Genomic DNA, 13,878 nt, shown 5'->3' with positions numbered 1-13,878 from the left:
GAAGTAAAATGCCGACATACAGATGTATTGGTGGTGCTTTTATATTCAAGCGTCGCATATTCCCGATCGTAATGATGCGACATGTTTTAAAAGTCTCACATTCTGTGCCGCCTTTCTTTCTAGGGCTTCCTCCGGTCCTGACAGCAGCAGATCGCCACACTGCGCACATTAAATGTCTGATATTCCAACTCTCTGCACATTTAGAATCCTTAGATTTCTACTGGATTTCACTTTCATGATGAAATGCATTGAAGTAAGGATGTCACATTTTACAGATAAATCAGTAATTTTGTTTAAATAATGAATACTGTTAATGATGACACCCATGGGGGTGACACGATGGCGGAGTGTTAGCGCTGCTGTCTTGCAGGGAGTCACGTCGCTGATATTCCCTGCCTGGAGTTTCCATGCTTTCTTGCTGGGTTTCCTTCCAAAGATATGCAGATTTAGTGACACTAAAATGACGCCAGTGTGTATGTGTGTGCGTGTATTCACTTTGCTATGAGCTGAGGCCTTGTCCAGGGATTGTTTCTCACTCGTGCCCAGTGCTAGCTGAAATGGACAAATCCCTGGACTGATGGATTTAATCATTAAACATCCATTTCAGAGATATTACAGTAAGGTGTCATCGGAGTTTAATGGCTGTTCCAGGCAATTCACAACACAGCGGAGCTGAACCTGTGCTCCCCGTGATAATATCTCACACTGCCACCTGGTGGATTCCTCCAGATGTACGTAAAGTACGTGCGCAAGTATAAACAGCACAACGCTTGTGTAGCAGGAGCGTCCTCTGCAGCATGCGTCGCGTCACGTGAAGTATAAATACGGCCTTAATGCTGATGACGACAGTGTGGAAGGAGCGGGCGCCTTATTAAAACTCTTGTTTCTCGTAGAGTACATCTCGCCTGTCTGTGTTAGTTTTATATTTGTTACACATCAGACACTGGAAGTCACTGACGAGCCCTTCTGTTCGGTGCCAATCCAAAGCAGCAAAACAGAAAAGTAATAAAAGTTTAACCGACGTCATTGAACTCGAATATGTATGAGTTTGTGTGACATTAATGTGAATGGCCAGGAGATGTCACTAGAGAGGTGAGGGTCAAGTGCTTTGAAGCTTTGCTGTGACTCTTTTTCTTCCTCCTCTTCCTCTTGTTTTACTGTCAGTTGGCAGAGCACATTTTGGTGCTTTAGCGCCACCACCTGGTATGGAGCGGTGGTCAGCATGTCCTCATCACTTAACATGGGGTCCTTCACCGACAGCATGCCTCCCCTGATTTCTTCTGCAGTACATCTCTCTATTATAAAAGACAATCTTGAGATGAGTGGAGACTATTGCCAAGAGATGTTTTCAAGTTGGTAGAGGGGGTCCCATTTCTGGTTAACGGCCCACACCCACAGTCCTCCCACCTCAAATCTGGGGGCACTAACTGAATGAATGTTATAGGCATACCTTTCTCTCTGTTCTATAACACAAATCCTGTGATGAGACTTTTTGGAAAAGATTTATTCAAATCTCACGAGAGGAGACTTTGGCCATGAGATTTGTTCAAGTCCCGCCCCCTCTCAGACCACGCCCTCTCTTGCTCCTCTCACCTCTCATTGGTGTGAATGTTTTTGTCATCACAGTTCCTGTGCTCTCAGCTCTTATACATTTTGACGTTTTCCTCACTTTAAGTTTCCAATTAAAGAAGACGTATTCTGTCCAAATCTTAGTGAAGAATTTCATCACAGAGGGTTATCAACAGAAGAAATGAGGACACGAGCCATCCTAGCAGCGAGAAACGAGGAAGTCAAACGAATTAACATAACAGTTGTCACTTGGTGACACGTCAGATTTTTTAAATGCGTATCAATAGACTCTGCTGAAACAGTCAGTGGTGATGGTGAGGAAGATGAAAACATCGCAAAGAATATCTAACACTGTCTGGTCTCCTGAATTACTGCTGACAGAAGGACGTATCGTAACGTAATTGTGTAATTGATGTCCGAGTGATGGGCTCTGCAATACAACAAAATGAGTCGAATTGAACAATTCTGACACGTAAAATGTTAACAGGTGACAAGAAAGGTCATGAAGTCCATCTAACATGAGACACCACAGGAGATCTCGATGTGCCAGTCGTATTAAAACGTTTACCGTTTCCTGTTAGAATCGCTTTGGCAAAGACAATTAACAAATCACAGGGACAAACAATTGAAAAAGTCGTCTAATTTATTAGAGAGAAAGAAATGAAATTCACTCACCAGCAGTTAGACGTTGTGTTGTTACGATGAGAGTACAAACACGGATTCAAAATTCAGTGCGACGGGAAATTCATTCCAAATACCCTTTTTATTGAAGTTTTTCAGTAAAAGTGTAAGTTTAAAAAGTATTAAAAAGTGTGTTCATTTCAAAGCCAAACAGAATGAAATTGTATAACACAATGAGTGACTCTAATGCAATATGATAATTTAGTTTCAATTTATTATGTTTGACTATTTTTAATATGGTTCATTACTCGTTGTAATGTAAAATAGTTGTATTATGCATATGGAACAATTCCCATGAAAATAACAATGTGTTTCAATTGAACGTCCGTATCCTCACACGCGGGCTGCAGACCCCCCTAGTCTTCCAAAATAAGATTAATTTTCAGTTCCCAGAGGTTTTCTCCCTGAATATCCTCATCACTCCTCCGACATGATCACATGTTCTGCCTTCCCACGTAACTTTCTGTGGTGTAGCGGCTCCACAGCTCAAGTCAACAGGGACACTATTTAAATAAATAATCGAGGGGGGGGCGTGGTCGTGTGGCCGGAGTGGGTCCCAGATGAATTTGTGATGCGGGCGGTCCTCGCTTAAGTGCACAGGGGAGGAGTTGTCTGCATCTGTAATTGATGCCGGGAGCTGCTAATCGCCACACTTGATCCACATCCCCGTAATAAATAGAAGCACGAGATGGCTAGGAGAGAGAGAGAGGGAGAACAAACAAACAAACGAGCGAACGAATGAATGAACGAACTGTTGTGATGTGAGATTTTGCATATAACTTGATAAATATTTCGTATTAGCCAACCCACGGTGTAGCACACGCCGCATTATTATGTATTGATGGGTGAACACTTCCTGAAAGACACAGTTGTCCAAATAATGTGGGTTTGAGGATACGACTGTAGGTGAATGAAAAGATGGAACTCTGGAGAGGGCAACATACAGTGGTGTGAAAAACTATTTGCCCCCTTCCTGATTTCTTATTCTTTTGCATGTTTGTCACACAAAATGTTTCTGATCATCAAACACATTTAACCATTAGTCAAATATAACACAAGTAAACACAAAATGCAGTTTGTAAATGGTGGTTTTTATTATTTAGGGAGAAAAAAAATCCAAACCTACATGGCCCTGTGTGAAAAAGTAATTGCCCCCTGAACCTAATAACTGGTTGGGCCACCCTTAGCAGCAATAACTGCAATCAAGTGTTTGCAATAACTTGCAATGAGTCTTTTACAGCGCTCTGGAGGAATTTTGGCCCACTCATCTTTGCAAAATTGTTGTAATTCAGCTTTATTGAGGGTTTTCTAGCATGAACCGCCTTTTTAAGGTCATGCCATAGCATCTCAATTGGATTCAGGTCAGGACTTTGACTAGGCCACTCCAAAGTCTTCATTTTGTTTTTCTTCAGCCATTCAGAGGTGGATTTGCTGGTGTGTTTTGGGTCATTGTCCTGTTGCAGCGCCCAAGATCGCTTCAGCTTGAGTTGACGAACAGATGGCCGGACATTCTCCTTCAGGATTTTTTGGTAGACAGTAGAATTCATGGTTCCATCTATCACAGCAAGCCTTCCAGGTCCTGAAGCAGCAAAACAACCCCAGACCATCACACTACCACCACCATATTTTACTGTTGGTATGATGTTCTTTTTCTGAAATGCTGTGTTCCTTTTACGCCAGATGTAACGGGACATTTGCCTTCCAAAAAGTTCAACTTTTGACTCATCAGTCCACAAGGTATTTTCCCAAAAGTCTTGGCAATCATTGAGATGTTTCTTAGCAAAATTGAGACGAGCCCTAATGTTCTTTTTGCTTAACAGTGGTTTGCGTCTTGGAAATCTGCCATGCAGGCCGTTTTTGCCCAGTCTCTTTCTTATGGTGGAGTCGTGAACACTGACCTTAATTGAGGCAAGTGAGGCCTGCAGTTCTTTAGACGTTGTCCTGGGGTCTTTTGTGACCTCTCGGATGAGTCGTCTCTGCGCTCTTGGGGTAATTTTGGTCGGCCGGTCACTCCTAGGAAGGTTCACCACTGTTCCATGTTTTTGCCATTTGTGGATAATGGCTCTCACTGTGGTTCGCTGGAGTCCCAAAGCTTTAGAAATGGCTTTATAACCTTTACCAGACTGATAGATCTCAATTACTTCTGTTCTCATTTGTTCCTGAATTTCTTTGGATCTTGGCATGATGTCTAGCTTTTGAGATGCTTTTGGTCTACTTCTCTGTGTCAGGCAGCTCCTATTTAAGTGATTTCTTGATTGAAACAGGTGTGGCAGTAATCAGGCCTGGGGGTGGCTACGGAAATTGAACTCAGGTGTGATACACCACAGTTAGGTTATTTTTTAACAAGGGGGCAATTACTTTTTCACACAGGGCCATGTAGGTTTGGATTTTTTTTCTCCCTAAATAATAAACACCATCATTTAAAAACTGCATTTTGTGTTTACTTGTGTTATATTTGACTAATGGTTAAATGTGTTTGATAATCAGAAACATTTTGTGTGACAAACATGCAAAAGAATAAGAAATCAGGAAGGGGGCAAATAGTTTTTCACACCACTGTACAATTGCCTGTGACTGACAATTGGAGGACCGCCGTCGCACACTCATTCAGCAATTCACATCCGCGATAAACAAACTGTTTTACACGCTGCATACAGCGATTCACATCTGCGACACATACGATTCTTTTTAGATGGTCCTGTTGTGTCCACCCTCACTCTCGAACCATACACACTGCCTGATCATGTGCCCGCTCGCAAGAGCAACTCACAGAGACACACCCACCAACTCTAAGACCATGGCGTGTAAAACAGTTTGCGATGGTGGACGCGGTCGTGCGTCATAACTGAAAAGAAGAATGAAAAGTCAACGTGGCTCAGAGATGCATGTGGAGTGTAGCAGAGACAAATGCGAATGACGCCCTGTTTTGTGAGTTGCTGCGTCCGAATTGGTGGGCGTGGCTCTGCGAGTTGTCGTCGTATCCAATGGTCTTAGAGTTGGTGGGCGTGGCTCCGTCCTGCGTGCTTCATGGGTGTCTTGCTTGCGCTGGCGGCTGCTTATTGAATTATATATATAGATGACTTTTTTTGTAATTTAGGCAAAGCAATGTGATTTAGTGTTACATTAGTGAGTGCTCACCCATTTTTAGGAATGGGTTTCTCTGAGGGAGGGTGATGTGCCTTAAACCAGTTTCTTTGCTAAAGTCTTAATATGGTCCTGGGGGTGGCAGGTGTTAAGATGTTGTATTCCCCCATTGGTCTGAAGTATGGCTGTTTGGAATTGGCTTGGATCAGAAGCTTTTAAGTACCATGATGTCCTATTGGCTGTAGGGGTTGGACAGACAATCTAGAAATCTGCTTGTTCAACCACAGTCTCTCTCTCTTACTAACCAACAACTGATGAAGACCATCACACCATGAACTGAAAGGACAACATAATGGAGACCACAGCTTAGCAGCCATTTTGGAACAGGCATACGGCCTGTGCTGAAGAAAGCTGAGCACCAATGATGCCTTAACTACAGACATTTAAATAACTACAAGTTTGTGTGCCGCCTGAAACTACACATCACCATTTAATCAGGTTGTATGGTTGCCAATATTCAAATGTACTTTGCATATTGTTATTATTTATGATTATTATTAAATAATACATTATTTTATGTGCAACTTAACTCCTGCTTGTCTTTTTACTACACCTAATTGCCTATAGATATAGAAGGGAAGGTGGGGAGAAGTTATATACTGTGGTACCTTATAAACAGTGGTAAGTCTGTGAGATTAGGCATTCTGACAAAGGCTACTTATTAATAATACAAAAGGGGAAAGTAGAGCAATACATTACTCTACCAAGATAAAACATGAACGAACAAACGAATGAATGAACGAGGTTAAGGTAGAAGAAGAAGAACATGGCTGGAGAAGTGGGGAGCCACTCGCTTGAAGCAAAGGCAGGCAGCTGGTAGGAGAGCCCCAGAGGAGTGTGGCCAACTCTCAGAGGGGGCACATCGAAGTGGTCACTCCAGTTGAGTAACCGGGAGGAGCTGGAGTGACCATCTAAAGGAGCGGAGTCATGGAGAGTTTGGTGTGTTGAGCCCCAGCGTGAGTGCCCAGGCCACTGGGGGAAGAAACCCAAGACTCGGTCCAGCTGGAGCCCGACATAGCGGGGGATCAGAGGGCTATGGGACAGACCAGTATTGAAGGGGCTCAGAAGGGAGAAGCAGGGGAGTTGTCGGGTTAAAGAAGGATGCACCGGGCTTTGTGTGTGAAAAGCCATTATTTTAACCTCGTGTTTTTAACCTCCACAATTCACTCGTTTTAATGGGTTATTATTTCTTTAATGACTTTCCAGCACTGTGCACTGTTTCATTTGCACACTTTGTTTTTGGTTTGTTGCACCATCCCCTTTGCTTCATTGTTGTGCCTCACTGTCCAGCTCATTGATGACATTAGTGACGGTGTCAGGTTCAGAGCTCCCAGAAGCAAGATGGCAGCATGGAGCAGAACCTGCATTGTCACAATTTCCTTATCCTGCTTTGACCCGTGTGTCTAAATCTGAGTCTTGTTATCCATCGTTTGTCATTTCTCTCATTTTCCTCTGTTATACCATCGGCCCTTCCTTTCTTCCTCCTATTGTTTCTGCCACCTTTCCTTCATTGTTTGATTAACAATACTCAGGGCAGCTACTTACTGTATTTGTTTGTATTTTGTAGATTTTTGTGCACTTTGCTCTGCTGTTTCATGACATGTAATGCCAATATGAGCCTGGATCCATAACAAGTCGCAGTGAGACCCCATTGTTTGAATTCTACGTAATGTTTGTTGAACTCCAATCACAATATCTGGCCTACTGTGGCTAAGCCTAAATAGAGATGAGCTGGAATGTGAACGAGTTACTGGTCTTACTGGATGACCTCTCCAGTCCAATGACTCCTGCAGAGTCTGATAATCCCACCGCTGACCCTTTTACCTGTCCATAGACGTAACTCTGGACCAATGACAGCCTCTCCTGTTTTAGTGTCCGACTCTGTAAATCTGCCCGCCGCTCTGAAACTCGTCACTGTGTTCCTGTACAGAACATGCACTGAGATGAAGTTCTTTACGCTTGTTCTTTTTAGGGTCAATTTGACAATTGGGCCTGGAAGACCCTGAGGCTGCACTGCAGGTAATGGTAGCGCTGCTGTCCTGTCTGATTTGTCTATCAGGAGGTCCTCTGTCTGAAACTGGATTGAGTCTCACTTGGCAGTTAGAAAATACTTTGTGGTGATTATACTTCAAAGACCCCTGATATTCAACATGGTGGTCCACAAGGGTCTCTCCAGGCTCCTCCATCAGGTCAGATGATCTCAAGATGTAACGTGAGCCACCACAGCTCTGCTGACGACACACAGCCGTCTTTAGATAGATAGATAGATAGATAGATAGATAGATAGATAGATAGATAGATAGATAGATAGATAAATAGATAGATAGATACTTTATTAATCCCAAGGAGAAATTCACAAAAAATTCACTAAAATTCACTAAACCGCTAAACAGCCGTCATTGTAAGCTGGCATTCTCATAGCTTCATGTTAGTGTAACCCTGATATTCTGTACGTACGTTGAATTCTCGTTTTCATCAAATCTCCGCTCTCCATGCCAAGCCCTACTCTCTCTGCTGTTCTTTGCTGTTCAATCTGCGCCCCCACCACCTGATCAGGGTGCCATGCAGTCCCTACGTTGATGGATTGAAGGCCAGACATCCACATGACCATCATCATCATCATCATCTAATTCTTCCACGTGATGCCTGAAGACCATGAGGACTGACTGAGATCATTGATGTGAGGTGGGCTGGCCAGGTGGTCTTATGGCCTTGGGACCCCCTGCAGATTTTGATTTTTTTCTCTGGAGTTTTCTTTTTGTTTTCTGCCCTCCTGGCCATCAGACTTTACTTTATTCTTTGTCACTTAGTATTCCCTAATCTTATTTTTATATTTTTCTTTCTTCATCTTGTAAAGCACTTTGTATGAAGACATGTTCTAGAAGTCAATGTCGTTGTTGTTTCTGTGCCACTTGCCACCCAAAATGTTTCATTGTCTTTCTGTCCTTCTCCCAACAGGCCTTCAGTGTTTGTTAAGATGGGTGGTCTCGACTCTGCCCCTGTAAACTAATTTCTTTTCCTTTGCCATCTCCACTTGCACTGCTGCTGCTCTCGCTGTACGTAATCTCTAAGGTGGATGTTGAACCTTGGTGTTGTTGTTAATGTTGTACCAGAAGCTCTGCTGTATGCCACATGACTCTAATCTATTCCTGGTTCTCTTTATGTTCCTTTTAAAGCTGACCCTCTGCTCTCCATTCAGTTGTTCTCATCATTTCTTACATTTATTTTACACATTCTAAGTAACTTTTTGCACATGTGTAGAAATGTGAAGTTCCCCACTCTCTCTGATTCCTCGCTACGCACCTTTAGTTTCAGCACATCACAAATTCTTCTTCTTGTAAATGTCACAGCAAAAGAGACAAGACTGGGAAGTTGAAGTGATGCTGAACGTGAATTGAAGACATCACAAGATGGTGAGCTCTACGCCAGATATGAGGCTGACTGACGCAGACACCCTGACCACAGATCCACATTGTATGGGAAATGTCACCCAAACTTCACCAGCCTTTGGTGGGCACTCACCTTACCAACTGATCTCGAGTAGCCTTCGTTCTTCTCTCCCGCCAAGTGGCTCTCAGCCTGGACAGCTCTGTTCATTCAATACACCTAAGATGTCCCCCTTCAAGGTCCTCTGGTGCTGCATCTGTCTGGGGGTCTGTATGAACACTGTGGGCTCCAGTTTCCGTATTATGTGTCTGCCTGAAGAAGGGGCCTTGAAAGCTTGCATATCGTAATCTCATTAGTTAGTCAATGAAAGGGGTCTTTTCTTCTCTTTTTGCCTGACTTCTCATTGCATGCCCTGAAAATTTGAAACCACATCTGTAAGACCACCCGTCCAGTGGCCTCCTGCATTTTCCTAATAACAAACTCAATACTTCAAAAAAAGGGTTCATCCCATCAGATCCTCCGTTTCTATAAATACTTCATTTATCTCTTTGGAGAACAACAACGGACTAATGACTCGACCGTTTTCAAGACCAAATTTTCCAGAGGACTATTTTCCAGTTTTAACTTGTATTTGTCTTCCATGCAAAATCCCCTTGACTGACGTCAACATCCGACCTTTAACGTCTCCTTGACGGCGTTGGACTAACAGCCCTTCCCTCCACATCACATGACAGGCCTTCTTTATATCAAAGCCTGTGCCCCGCTAATCTCCTGCTCCAAACGTTGTGTTTTTGCCACCCTAAATCCTCTTTGGTATTTGGACAGACGAGTCTCCTATTTAATGCCACCTTTCATTGATCCTTCTTTCCATTATGTGACATGTGGCGCATGTTACAGCACTTGGCCGAGAGCCTCTCACATTCGCCGAGTCTCTTCCTGGTTGTTGTGTTGACGCCACAGCCGACTCTCTCCAGCGTCCCAGTGACCTCAGACCTTATGGAAGGACTTGGACAGCAGACAGGCTCGGGCAGATTTGTGGACGATGAACTTTAATGTCAGTAAATGTAAAGAATTACACATAGGAAGTGAAAATGTGAGGTCTGAATACACAATGGGTGGTCAGGAAATCGAGAGTCCACCTTATGAGAAGGATTTAGGAGTCATAGTGGACTCTAAGCTATCGACTGGCAGACAGTGTTGAGAAGTCACTAAGAAGGCTAACAAACTGTGAAGTTATATAGCGCCTTGATGTGTGGAGTACAAGTCACAGGAGGTTCTGCTCAAGCCTTATAACACACTGATGAGACCTCATCTGTAGTCCTGGGGGCAGTTTGGGTCTCCAGGCTACTAAAAGGACACAGCAGCACTAGAGAAGGTCCAGAGAAGAGTGACTAGGCTGACTATGGGGGGCTACAGGGGATGAGTTATGAAGGAAAGATTAAAAGAGCTGAGCCTTTACAGTGATGAAGAGGAGACCTGACTGAAGTGTTTAAAATGATGAAGGGCATCAGACCAGTGGATCGAGAAGGTGACTTTAAAATGAGTTCATTGAGGACACGGGGACACAGCTGGAAACTTGTGAGGGGGAAATTTCACACAAACATTAGGAAGTTTTTCTTTACACAAAGAACGACAGACACTTGGAATAAGTGACCAAGTAGTGTGGTGGACAGTAAGACTTGAGGGACTTTCAAAACTCGACTAAGTGGACAGGACTGGCGAGCTTTGTTGGGCTGAATGGCCTGTCCTCGTCCAGAGTGTCCTGATGTTCTTATTGTGCCGCTCAAGTAAAACATTTCTGGAGGAATCCCTGAGACGGCTTATCATTCTACTGCGTGAGAGCATCTCGTCTGTGCCTGGTGCTGACGTTTAGTTTCCCTAAGGGCAAAGTTCAGCTCCATTACTGTGAGCAGAGCATTTCGTCTCCGCCATGCTGTGATAATTCTTCATTCCCTTCACCTTCTCCCTTCCTCGCTAATCTTATCAGAGCTGTGAGTTTCTCCTCTTCACTTGCTGCCATTAGTTCGTCATCCCAAACTCTCTCCTGATTCTTTTCATCAAATTTGATCAAGTCCTATCTCTCTTCCACTTGAATTCCAAGATTTTCTCCAAGAATCCCTCTTTGCATTTTTCATAATTTGCCTCACATTTGCTTGCAATCTTTTATATTCAATAAGACTAAGATTCCATTTTAATATTTGAAATGCTTTATTTTCTAATTGAATTGCTTCACATCTCTCACTCTTTTGTCCAACGTGGCACAATATTTTTTTTTTTTTTATTCCTACTCTTTAACAGCTCAGCAACTTCCATAGCAGCTTTACAGACAGAAGACATCGCCAGCAGTATTCATATCCACTTTCTGCATTTCTGACCCACAGACATTTCTCCCAGTTCATCGATGCCATTAGCCTCCCGTCTTTTAGTTACAATCGGATGACGGTCGCTACATCTGGTCGTCTCGCTAATTGCTTCCCAAGAGCAAATCCCTGCTATTGAACCTGAGGCCAATGTCAGCTGCTAACATGAATTCATGTCTAAATTTCTACTCTCTGTTATCCCCTTCATTTACCATCCCATTATTATCATTCCATTTACCCCACAAGGCACTATGGGCCTTAAAAATAATCATTCTTTGCATTTATATAGCGCTTTTCTCTCTAATTGAAGCGCTCAGCAATTGCAGGTCAAGGGCCCAACAGAGCGGAGTCCCTATTGGCATTTTATGGGATTCAAATCAGCAACTTTCTGATTGCCAGTCCAGATCTCTAGCCTCAGCGCCACCACTCCGCATTGAAGTCGCCTTCCCATATCAGCTTACGTCCTCATTGTGCTGCTGCTGCTGCTTCATCCAACAACTCCTCTGCTAAACTGTTACAAGGATTATAAAAACGGATCATTTGAACACTTCCTCCATGATTTTATATTCTAATATTCCACCCCTATACTGTAACCCAAGTTTTAGAAATATGACACCACCTCCTCCATGTCCCTCCTGACAAACACAATCATAACCTTTTATATCACACACACACACACACACACACGTCCTGTCATTTCTGGTTTCTTTTGAAGGTGTTTAAAGAATCCTTTAAATTCCTGTCCATTTGCTATTAAACTCCTTGCTCTCCATTGCAGAATAATCAACACTAACTAACTAACTAAACATCAACCCGTCAGCTTCACCTTCTGTCTCTAGTCTTTTATTAAGTCATATCTTTAAAATCCAGCGACTTCTCAGCTCCCGTTACGATTATCTTCATTTTTTCCGTTTTGTCTTTCACTTGATGGGTACAACTGACTACTTCAGCAAAAACCGGGAGTGCTGTCCGCTCGACCTTCTCGTATACTCAGATATGGGGACGGATATTTGAGGAGTAAACCGCAAGACAAGGATGATATTTGTTTATGATGTACAATAAAGAACATTCAGAGTGGTGGCTCTGAGGTTAGGGATCTGCACTGGCAATCAGAAGGTTGCGGGTTCGAATCCCCTAAATGCCAATAGGGATTCTGCTCTGTTGGGCCCTTGAACAAGAAGGCCCTTAACCTGCAACTGCTGAGCGCTTTGAGTAGTGAGAAAAGTGCTATATTAATGCAAAGAATTATTATTATTAACAACAAATCAAATCAATAATATATTGAACAATTATTTTAAAAGTAAAGTTGAATAAATTGGACTGTGCAGCTGCATGAATAAAAGGTAAACTAGCACTTCTGGTTAATGGAAAGAGCCCAAAAGTTGATAGAAATTGACGTTTTGTACCAAATACTTGACCAAAGTGAAAGCGGACTCAAGTTATCATGTTTCACACACAGACACAATTCCAAAAATGGTATTTTCAGACTCAGGGAGGTCTAAAACGCCTCATTTTTGGAGGATTACAATGCTTTTCAAATTTACTTCGTATACGAGAAAGTACTAACCAGGAGCAGTTTATCTATTTGTAGCACTCTAATATTTTTTTCACAATCTGGACTGTTCTTGGTTCCACCATTTGACCAGTTTTGTCGATGGCTTCCTTTTATTTTTGTGGAGTGGTGGCTCTGAGGCCCCTAGCCTAGATCCCTAATCTGCACTGGCAAGCGGAAGGTTGCCGGTTCGAATCCCGTAAATGCCAGAAGGGACTCTGATCTGTTGGGCCCTTAACATGCAATTGCTGAGCGCTTTGAGTAGTGAGACAGGCTCTATAGAAATGCAAAGAATTTTGTTTTTTTGTGTGTTTTTCTGCATAGCTAATGTTATTCATTGTTTTTACCTGTTCGATTCCAGCAGCCCTTTTCCTTAATCATTTCAATACGCTACCTGCTGCTGAGCACCACAATTACAGCATTGTATCTGCACCCTCAGTCCGACATTTCTCAAATGTGTGATGATCTCTGCCTTCCCCTGCTGACCGCTGCAATGTGTCCATACCTTGAGGTGGTGTGGCCCTGACCGGATAACACATTGTGACTCCAACAAAACAGACAAACCATCAAGCTGATGAGGGTGAATTGCTGTAAGGAGCCTTTTAATTCCACTCGCGTGTCCTTTGAAGTTTTGTCTAAACCTTCCTCAATCGGAATAGCTGTTATCCTATCTTTAATTTCCGCTCACCATTTTCTTGCAGACACTTTCAGTCTGTAACGCCTTACGTGTTTGTTCCTCTCAGCAAGTCCCCATCTCTTAACATTTCAGCCACCTCTCCTACCTCCTTTTTTTTTTTTAACTCTTTAGGCCATGGGTGTCGAACTCCAGGCCTGGTGGGCCGCAGGTTTTCATTCTGACCCTCTTCCTAATCAGTGACCAGTTTTCAGTGCTCATTCACTTTTGTTCCCCCTTCATTTTAATAGCTCTGTTAGGAGGATTCAGACCTCTGAATTGATTTATTTCCTCATTAAATGGCAGCCAAACAGAAATGAGACGTGAAATGAACCAACAGATGCCCAGCTTAAACTGGGGCTTCAAACTCCAACCAATCTCTTAATGAGAAGCCGATGCTTGCTGTTAATTAAACTCATTATTTAATTCCATGGCTTGCTGCTGCTCTCGTTCTGCCACAGCAGACATTTCTAAAACCGTTGATTTTCTGTTTTTCATACGAACATTGTCAA

This window comes from Erpetoichthys calabaricus, chromosome 7, assembly GCF_900747795.2.
Source record: "Erpetoichthys calabaricus chromosome 7, fErpCal1.3, whole genome shotgun sequence".
Taxonomy (NCBI): domain Eukaryota; kingdom Metazoa; phylum Chordata; class Cladistia; order Polypteriformes; family Polypteridae; genus Erpetoichthys; species Erpetoichthys calabaricus.
Note: the sequence above shows the minus strand (reverse complement) of the source record.